The 10,000-nt window shown below is 48.5% G+C and overlaps 1 pseudogene across 1 annotated transcript in view; it reads right to left on the reverse strand.

The window, feature by feature from the left end:
• The window catches only part of LOC308159676 (rho-associated protein kinase 2-like), a 43,101-nt pseudogene that overhangs the window by 20,268 nt on the left and 12,833 nt on the right, over positions 1-10,000 (reverse strand). The window contains exons 6-8 of the transcript XR_013938032.1: positions 8,005-8,149; positions 7,219-7,357; positions 2,557-2,648 (exon numbers count right to left, since the gene is read on the reverse strand). The product of XR_013938032.1 is annotated as a rho-associated protein kinase 2-like (transcript). The remainder of the gene's footprint in view (positions 1-2,556; positions 2,649-7,218; positions 7,358-8,004; positions 8,150-10,000) is intronic.

Raw genomic sequence — 10,000 nt, forward strand, 5'->3', positions numbered from 1 at the left:
CCCTTCTTTTGCGGGTTCCCTGCTTTTCCCCCAGCATGCTCTCTGATATGGTTTAGGCTTTAATGACAGACAGCTGCTGGCCGCAGAGAGAGAGCGCAGCGAGAGAGCGAGCGGAGCGCAAGCCCTCAATCTGAGGCCCCGGGCGGGTTCGAGAGACGAGGCGCCCCCCTCTCATTAGGCCCGACCCGCACAGGCCGCACAATCAACCCCGCCCGCCCGCCCCTGAGGGGGTGGCTAACCCTCCCCTCCCTCCCTCCCTGCCTCCTCCCTGCCATCGCGGGGCCCCTAGGGGCAGGGTGCTGCTTTGCTGGGCTCTCTCCTCCTCCCCTCCCTGTCTCCCCCCCCCCCCCCCCCCCCTCTGTCTCTCTCTCTCTCTCTCTTCCCCACATCCGAGGGAGCTTTTATTTCAGGAAAACAAACCCCAAGAATGGGGGGGGAGGCCCCTGGTTGGATGGCGGTGGCGGTACTGGTGGTGGAACGTGACATTGGTGAGCGGGCGGGATGGATGGATGGATGGATGGATGGATGGATGTCGAGGAGGAAGAGCCTCACATTCTCGAAGAGTGACTGGAGAGAGTTTTTTTAGTACTTTAGTGTCTCTCTCTCTCTCTCTCTCTCTCTCTCTCTGTCTGTCTGTCTCTCTCTATCTCCCCGGGGGGGATGTCGACGGCACGTGCACTGAGTTAGGGGTTTAGGGCTTTTAGTAGTCTCTAGGGATGAGGTGGGTTAAGTGTGTCACACACACACACACGCACGGGGAGCGAGGGGGGGGGGAGCGGGGGGCAGTAGCTCTTTGGTTTAGTGTTCCAGACCGGACTGGAAGCCCTGGCCTTTGATCAGGAGAGGAGTTATGGGCCCTCAGGTCTTAATCAAACCCAGGTGAGAGAGAGGGGGAAAGAGAGAGAGAGGGAGAGGGAGAGAGAGAGGTGTGAGAGTGAGAGAGAGGGAGAGAGAGTGAGAGAGAGAGAGTGAGAGACAGAGAGAGAGAGAGAGAGAGGGAGAGGAGAGACAGAGAGGGAGAGGGAGGGGGAGAGAGAGAGAGAGAGAGTGAGAGAGAGGGACAGAGAGAGAGTGAGAGAGAGAGAGAAAGAGAGTGAGGGAGAGAGAGAAGGAGAGAGAGAGAGAGTGAGAGGGAGAGAGAGACAGGAGAGAGAGAGAGAGAGACAGAGAGAGAGTGAGAGAGAGAGAGAGAGACAGACAGAGAGACAGAGGAATATCTTTAAAGATCCTTAAAAGAGAGTAGCAGCCAAAAAAACAAGACCAAAAAAACAACCCCTGCCTGCCTACGCAGTTGTGCAGTGGCGGCGGTGTCGTAACAGTTCTGAACCAACAGTCCACAGCACATACGGGTCCCCAGGCCCTCTGCAGACTGGTGGACAGTTCCATCTGGGCCGCTATGGTTGTTGTTGTGGTGCTAGCATGCTAAGCCCTGTTGTCAGCACTCGAGTTGAGGGGGGATGGCATCCCCCCTGAAATAAAAACGGTAAAAATCATCCCCCTTCTAAAACTGCCACCCCCCCTTTCCATCCCTTCTGTCATTTTATCAATGAATGTGGTATTACTGCTATTTCAACATTTACTTTTGCGCATATTGAGTAAAATACTGTGGGCGAGGGGGGGGCACGCACACATGCAATGACATTTTTACCACCAAGTCACTGACACTGAAGTCACTGACGCTGTGGGGATGCTAAAATTGTCCCCATATGATCAAATGCACCATCCCCCCCTGATTTTCTACTTAGTACTTTCTAAGTACTGCCTGTTGTTATGATGCTATCATGCTAAGCCCTGTTGCTATGGTGCTAGCATGCTAAGCCCTGTTGCTAGGGTGCTACCATGCTAAGCCCTTATGTGCTCCGTGCTGCCGCTCGGCTCCTACAGGTTCCTAATAACCCGGAATTCGCTTCTAGCGAAGTGTTTTAGATTCCCCTTCCTCTTCTGCTAACGGACACGTTTGAGTTTGGACTGTAAACACCGGGAAAGCAACGTTATTCAGCCGCAAAGAGAGACCCCCGGGCACCCCGCTTGTCAGTGAATAACTCCCGCTGAGAAGATGGTAGAAAGTCTGTTCCATGGAGCAGCACATATGGGACGCATCAGAACCACAGGATATATATATATATATATATATATATATATATATATATATATAATACGATATTATCGGCTCATAAAAAGAGTAAGAGGACGATCGACTGAAGCTTCTCAGACGCAGATCGTCGGTCGGAGAGTTTAGAAGAGAAGTGGACACGGATTAAAGGCGCACGCAACGCACGCACACTCCGAAAAAAACACACAGACACACACTCTCTCTCACACACACGACACACAGGACGGTCACACGACTCGTACACACACACGACACACACACGACACTCACACGACACACGCACTCTCTCTCGCCACACACACTCTCTCTCTCGCCACACAACACACATGACACACACACACACACACACAACACTCTCTCTCTCGCACGACACTCTCTCTCTTGCACACGACACACACACGAGACACACACACGACACACACACACACACACACAGTACTTACTCTCTCGGATGGTGTCGAAGGTCCACTGGTCGTTCTTGAAGAAGGGATGCCGCTTGATCTCCTCCACGCCGTTGCGTCCCAGCCGCACGTCCCTGTACATAGCAGAGGGGCAACGCGGCCGTCAGAAAGAGCGGGCCGTGAGCCCAGGCGCCGCCGACGCCACCTCAGGCCGTCACCGCAGCCCTGACGACACCCCAACCCCCCCCCCCCCCCCCCCTGTCCAACCGTTCCTCCGCAACAGCTGCTGCAGTGGACTGACAGACAGACCGCTACCCGCTACACATTGACCATTGACAGACACAGCAGTCCTCCCCTCCTCCTCCTCCCCTCCTCCCCTCACTGACCCGGGGCTGGAGAGAGCCACAGACAGAACAGGACCGCCGATGTGGTTGGAGGTGGTCAGGTGGAGACAGACAGTCAAAGAGGTAAGGTAGGGGCGTAGGGTTACGGAGAGAATATAGATCCGGACGATAGGTGATATGGAGAGAGGAGGAGTATAGTCACACAGAGAGAGAGAGAGAGGGAGAGAGAGAGGAGCACTAGGGTGAGTCAGTCAAGGCAGAGAGGCCAGACTGGACAACATTAACAACACTGACACACTTCTGCGAGGCACTGCTGTTAGTTCCTCCCTCCCTCCTCTATCCTCCTCCTCCTCCTCCTCCTACATCTCTCTCTCTCTCTCTCTCTCTCTCTCTCTCTCAGTGGGTACGAGGGTTGAAGGGGTGCGGCAGTTGGCGTTTGCCACGTGTGGGACATTCCAGCCCCAGCCAAGAGGAAGGGAGGGGAGGGGAGGGGAGGGGAGGGGAGGGGAGGGGAAGTGGAGGGGAGGGGACGGGCGGGGAGGGGAGGGGCGTGTTATTCAGCCCAACTAGAAAACATTTGAGAGACTGTGCCAGACACACAGAGCCTGTCCCAAAGCCCGGAATACTGTGGTAGGAAGGGGGAGAGAGAGAAATGGGAGGGGAGGGGAGGGGAGGGAGGGAAGGAGGGAGAGAGAGAGAGAGAGAGAGAGATGAAGAGAAAATGGGGGAAGGCGTCCTGGATGAGAATGAAAGAATGGAAAATAGACGACAAATCAGTGGGTGGATGGAGGCCTCAGTGACAGAGAGGGGGAGGGAGGGAGGAAAACAAGAGTTGTAGTAGGGAGTAGAGGAAGGGTGAGTCAGTCAACAACAGGGACCGTGTGGGAGGGAGGGAGGGAGGAAGTGCGAGTGTGTTTGTGGGTAAATAGGTGAATGAGTGTGTGTGTGTCTGTGTGTGTATGTGTGTGTGTGTGTGTATGTGTCTGTAGTGAGTGTCTGTGTGTGTGTGTGTGTCCGTGGTGAGTGAGTGTCTGTGTGTGTGTGTCTGTAGTGTGTGTGTGTGTGTGTGTGTGTGTGTGTGTGTGTGTGTGTGTGTGTGTGTGTGTGTGTGGTGAGTGACAAGGGCAGTGAGGGAGACAGTACATAAACGGAGGGAAGGTGAGTGAAAGGCAGGTTTGTACAGCAGCAGAAAGGGCCAGTGTTTGACTAACCCCCCCTCCCCCCCAGGGCAGGGCTAGTAATGTAAACAGGAAGTGATCTCCATCTGGGAGGGGGCTCGGGGGCTCCCAAACCCCACCAACACCAGCGCTACTAGGGCCCTCTCTACCTTTCATTAACCTAATGAAACCTAATTAACCTAAATCAAACAGGCCCTCAAAAACTCACCTCTTCAAGCTTGCCTTCACTAGTTAACCTAACCTTCTCCCCCCCCCCCTCCCCGTTCCATGTGTCCCGCCAGAACTACCTTAATTATACTTTCTTTTTTACATTTTCTTCTTTTTATCTTTATTCATTTATATTAGTTCCTACTACAGTGATTCTACCCTAGGTCTTTTCACTTTGTAAAGCGTCTTTGAGTCTCTAGAAAAGCACTATATAAGTCTAATGTATTATTATTATTATTAACCTCTTCATCACAAAAACTACAAATACCAGAACAACTACTACTACTAGTATAACCGAAACTACAAAAAATTCCCTCCTGCAACAAGCTACTTCTATCGAAAACAACAAGGACAAGAACCTACCGGCGCCCCCCTCCCCTCTCTGGAAGAGCTGTACAACACACGCTGCCTCAGGAAGGCCTCCAAGATCTCCAGAGACCCATCCCACCCTGGGTACGAACACTTTGCTCGGCTGCCCTCGAACAGGCGGTTCAGGACCATGTTCGCAAGGACAAACAGACTGAAGCTCAGCTTCTACCCCAGGGCCATCCAGGCCCTGAACACAGCAAAGACCTAGGTTCTAGGCCCTGGACAATCTAGACAAATTGATGGCAGCTACTAGATTGAAATCAAGTGTAATACTGAAACACAACTGTGTACATTTCAAACCTGCAAACTGTGACACTTTAAATGAATGTGCAATAACAATATGTGCAATATGACAACCCTAGGGTACATAAGGTTCAGAGAATAGGAAATGTTAGAATAGGTATAGCATAGCATAGAGTACAGCACAGTGTTTTATTTGTATAGTATAGTATAGTGGATAGTGTACATAGCCTTTATTTATGTAAACCAGCTCTTTTCCCTTCTTGTTTTTAGTTTTTTTTTTCCTAGCACCAGGGGAGCCCCCCCTCCCAAATGTCGTTGTTTGGTACCTGTACTATATCAATGACAATAAAGACCATTCATTTCATTCATTCATTCATTCCATTCATTCAACCTGCTGTCCCTCTCATTCAGCTTTGGCTGACTGACTTCTCCTCAACCTCTCTTTCCCCACATACCTCGCACTGTAGCGCCCCCCCCCCCCCGACACACACACACACCCCCCACCCCCCCACCTCTTTTAAAGTGGCCTCAACAGGGAGGTGTGAATAGAGAGGTCAACCCTTGAGAGAGTGGAGAGGTCAGAGGTCACAGGGGGGGCGGGGGGGGGGTTCCTTTAGTCACATACCTGTCAGACAGGAAGTCACATATCTGAAAGACCTTGTGCTAGCATATCAGCCCAGTAGAGCTCTCAGGTCTTCTGCTAGCATATCAGCCCAGTAGAGCTCTCAGGTCTTCTGCTAGCATATCAGCCAAATAGAGCTCTCAGGTCTTCTGCTAGCATATCAGCCCAGTAGAGCTCTCAGGTCTTGTGCTAGCATATCAGCCCAGTAGAGCTCTCAGGTCTTCTGCTAGCATATCAGCCCAGTAGAGCTCTCAGGTCTTCTGCTAGCATATCAGCCCAGTAGAGCTCTCAGGTCTTGTGCTAGCATATCAGCCCAATAGAGCTCTCAGGTCTTCTGCTAGCATATCAGCCCAATAGAGCTCTCAGGTCTTTTTCTAGCATATCAGCCCAATAGAGCTCTCAGGTCTTTTGCTAGCATATCAGCCCAATAGAGCTCTCAGGTCTTTTGCTAGCATATCAGCCCAATAGAGCTCTCAGGTCTTTTGCTAGCATATCAGCCCAATAGAGCTCTCAGGTCTTTTGCTAGCATATCAGCCCAATAGAACTCTCAGGTCTTCTGCTAGCATATCAGCCCAATAGAGCTCTCAGGTCTTCTGACGCTGGTTTTCTCTGTGTACCACATGTACAAAAGAAGAGATTTGGTGAGGCTGCATTCTCATTTTATGCACCCAGATTGTGTCTTCACTGCCAGTTGACATTAGGGATGCAACCTATCCCTAACCCTAACCCTGAGTATCAAGGACCCCAATTGAAATAAGCCAGTGGCTTTCTTGGGTTTTTATCCTGTTAGTTGACCTTGTATGTAATATGTACTTTCATGTACCTACTTCTGCAAATCTTCTAATAAAGTTTTCAATCAATCAATCAATCAATCAACCTTAGCACATATGTTCAAGTCAAGACTAAAAAACCCATCTTTTTAATATTGCCTTTAAATGACTAAATCATTAAATTATGATTATATAATGATTGGAGCACTTTGAGCTGCAATAATAATAATAATTATTATTATTTTTTTTTTTTTTCAACAATATATTTATTGAGTTTTTGAAAAAGATAAAACAAATCTTGAAAATAAATAATTAGTAATAATGATATATGTATATACTGTACATACAAGCAGATAACTCACCAGAATTGCCATACACATGTAGGCCTATATATAGTACGTACATTGATGGAGAGGCAATCATATAACTGAGCTCATATATACACATACAAAATAAAAGGGAGAGAAAAAATAAAATAAAGGTAATAATAAAAACATGAAACTGTAAAAAAATAAAAATAAAAATATAATTATATATATAATAAAGAAAAGGGTACATTGCAACAGATACATTAATTATATCCAACTCCTACTCTACTCCTGGTCAATTCACACACCTGTTCAAATGGTTTATTGCAGAGTTTACATTTGTTCACGCCCAGGTTCGTCCATCCAGTGTGATAAGTCCTTGTCCTCCAGATATTTTATGAATGGGCCCCAAATACTTTGGAATCTTTCCTGCCTGTCTTTGAGTGTGTATGAAATTTTCAATTATTATTATTTTAATAATTATTATTATTATACCTGTCAGACAGGAAGTCAGTCACATACCCTGTCATCAGACAGGAAGTCACATACCCTGTCATCAGACAGGAAGTCACATACCCTGTCATCAGACAGGAAGTCACATACCTGTCAGAGAGGATGTCACATACCTGTCAGACAGAAAGTCAGTCACAGGAAGTCACATACCTGTCAGACAGGAAGGCACAGATGAGGTCTTTGGCGCCCTGGGACATCAGCACGTCGTCGGGAAACTTCAGGGCGTTCTTGTGGTCCATGATCTTGCCGTAGGTTCCCACCAGGGACTCGGCGTAGAACGGCGTCTCACCTGTCAGGTGGGGGGTCAGGATCGACAGCGAGGGGTTAACAGTGGACAGTGAGGGGTTAACAGTGGACAGCGAGGGGTTAACAGATTGAGAGCAGAAGCTTTCAGGAGACCCTCGATAGTAGCGTGGCAGTATATTGAAAACAACAGCAACAGCAAGGGGGGGGGAGGAAAACAAGAGTTGTAGTAGGGGGGAGTAGAGGAAGGGTGAGTCAGTCAACAACAGGGACCATGTGGGAGGGAGGGAGTAAGTGCGAGGTGTGTGTGGGTAAATAGGTGAATGTGTGTGTGTACGTGTGTGTGTGTGTGTGTGTGTGTGTGTGTGTGTCTGTAGTGAGTGTCTGTGTGTGTGTGTGTGTGTGTGTGTATGTATGTATGTGTCTGTAGTGAGTGTCTGTCTGTGTGTGTGTGTGTGTGTGTGTGTGTGTGTGTGTTTCTGTCTTGTGTGTGTGTGTCTGTGTGTGTCTGTAGTGAGTGTCTGTGTGTGTCTGTCTGTCTGTCTGTCTGTCTGTCTGTCTGCGTCTCTGTCTGTCTGCGTCTCTGTCTGTCTGCGTCTCTGTCTGTCTGTCTGTGTCTGTATGCGTCTGTGTGTGTGTGTGTGTCTGTGTGTGTGTGTGTGTGTGTCTGGGGGGTGGGGGAACCTTACTCACCAACCAGCATCTCGAAGATGAAGACCCCCACGGACCACCAGTCACACTCGCGGCCGTAGTACCCGTCGCCCCCCTGGGACTTCAGCACCTCGGGGGAGATGTAGTCTGGGGTGCCCACCGCCGTGTCACAGTGCACCATGCCCGACTGCACACACACACACACACACACACCCACACACACACACACACACACACAGGCATACACGCGCACGCACGCACACACACAGACAGATATACACAGGCACACACAGACACACACACACAGACACAGACACAGACAGACAGACACAGCAGACACGCACGCACACAGACAGGCACACACACACAGACAGACAGATAGAGGCAGAGACAGAGAGACAGACAGACAGACAGACAGACAGACACACAGACACAGCAGACACAGCAGACACGCACGCACACACAGACAGACACACACAACAAGACACAGACACACACACACACACACACACACAAGCCAAGACACACACACACACACACAAGCCAAGACACACACACACACACACAGACAGACTCACGCACACACACACACACACACACACACAGGCACACAGGCACGCACGCACACACACACACACACACACACCACACCACACACACAACAAGACAAACACACACAGAAGCGTCATCAGGGAGTGTGTGGTCGTCAGTACAGGAATCCAAGCTGCCTACACCAGTTTCCTCTCAATGTTAAGTGTTTGCAGTGTCGGCTGTTTACATAAACCCTTTGCACATACCACATTTCTGCATATTGTACATTTCTGCATATTGTACATACCTCTTGTTGACATAGCCTCTATTTATATATATAAATATAAATGTATACACCACACTGTACAGCTACCTTAAGTGTACATGGCTTACTGCTATGCTCCTGTATATACCATTAGCTACCGTACTGGCCATACTGTACATATCACTTATCACTATCATGTTTTATATCACTATTTGCACTTCTGGTTAGATGCTAAACTGCATTTCATTGTCTGATAACTTCGTACTCTGCAATGACAATAAAGTTTAATCGAATCAAATCTAAGTCTAATCAAATGTGCTTCTATGCATCTCAATAATAATAATAATAATAACAACTTTTTATTTGTAGGCTATATCACTTTTCCTGCAAACATCTCGATCTGCTCGATTTGTTTCACAGGCTGAGCTGCTTTGCCAGGTGCGTTTCCATGGCTGCGGGTCAACTCTTGGGAGGGGCTGATGAAGCTTGATAAAAAGTACAGGATGTGACATCACTACTAGCGTTTAGCTGTGAGAAACTAAACTTTGACACGGTCTGTTAGCCTTCTCCTTATCTCACAGTGATTGATGGACACGTCTTCCGCATTTATCCTCAATTCAACTGGATATCCATTTATTTTCAAGTTTCATAAGACATCAGAAGTACCAAATGTACCACCCCCTCAACATTTTGCCTTTAAATTGGACCAGAGTCCAGTGTTGCCAGATGGGACTGTTTTACAGCCTAATCAATCACAGTCTAAAAACCGCCCAGTGTGATCATAAGTAGCCCAATTGGGCTGGAATAGTAGCCCAATTTGGCAACACTGCCAGAGTCGGTTGATGACCAAAAAAAGAAAAACTGTATCTTTGTTTCAGGAACTGTGTAACTGTTTGTAACTGACATGACTGACAACACCTTGACAACCTGCCCATCTGAAAGATGAAAGATCACATCTCAGAAACGAAACACAAGTGAAAAAAAGTAATTTAAGATCCTAAGATTCTCCCTCAGGAAAAAAAAAGACAAAACAGTTCCAAAACCGACCGGAGGGTGGTGCCCTAGAGCAGCCAGCCAGCCAGGAAATGGAAATCTCTTATGGTGGTTGAGTGAGAGGTCTGTCCTGAAGGGTTTGTTGTCTTTGTCTGAGAGACCTTGTAACCGTAGTAACCTGTCTTCACTCCACTGGCTCCCCGTCCGCTTCCGAATCGATTTTAAATTACTTTTGATTGTTTTTAAAGC

The sequence above is a fragment of the Nansenia antarctica genome, assembly GCF_963989245.1.
Source record: "Nansenia antarctica genome assembly, chromosome: 6".
Lineage (NCBI taxonomy): Eukaryota > Metazoa > Chordata > Actinopteri > Argentiniformes > Microstomatidae > Nansenia > Nansenia antarctica.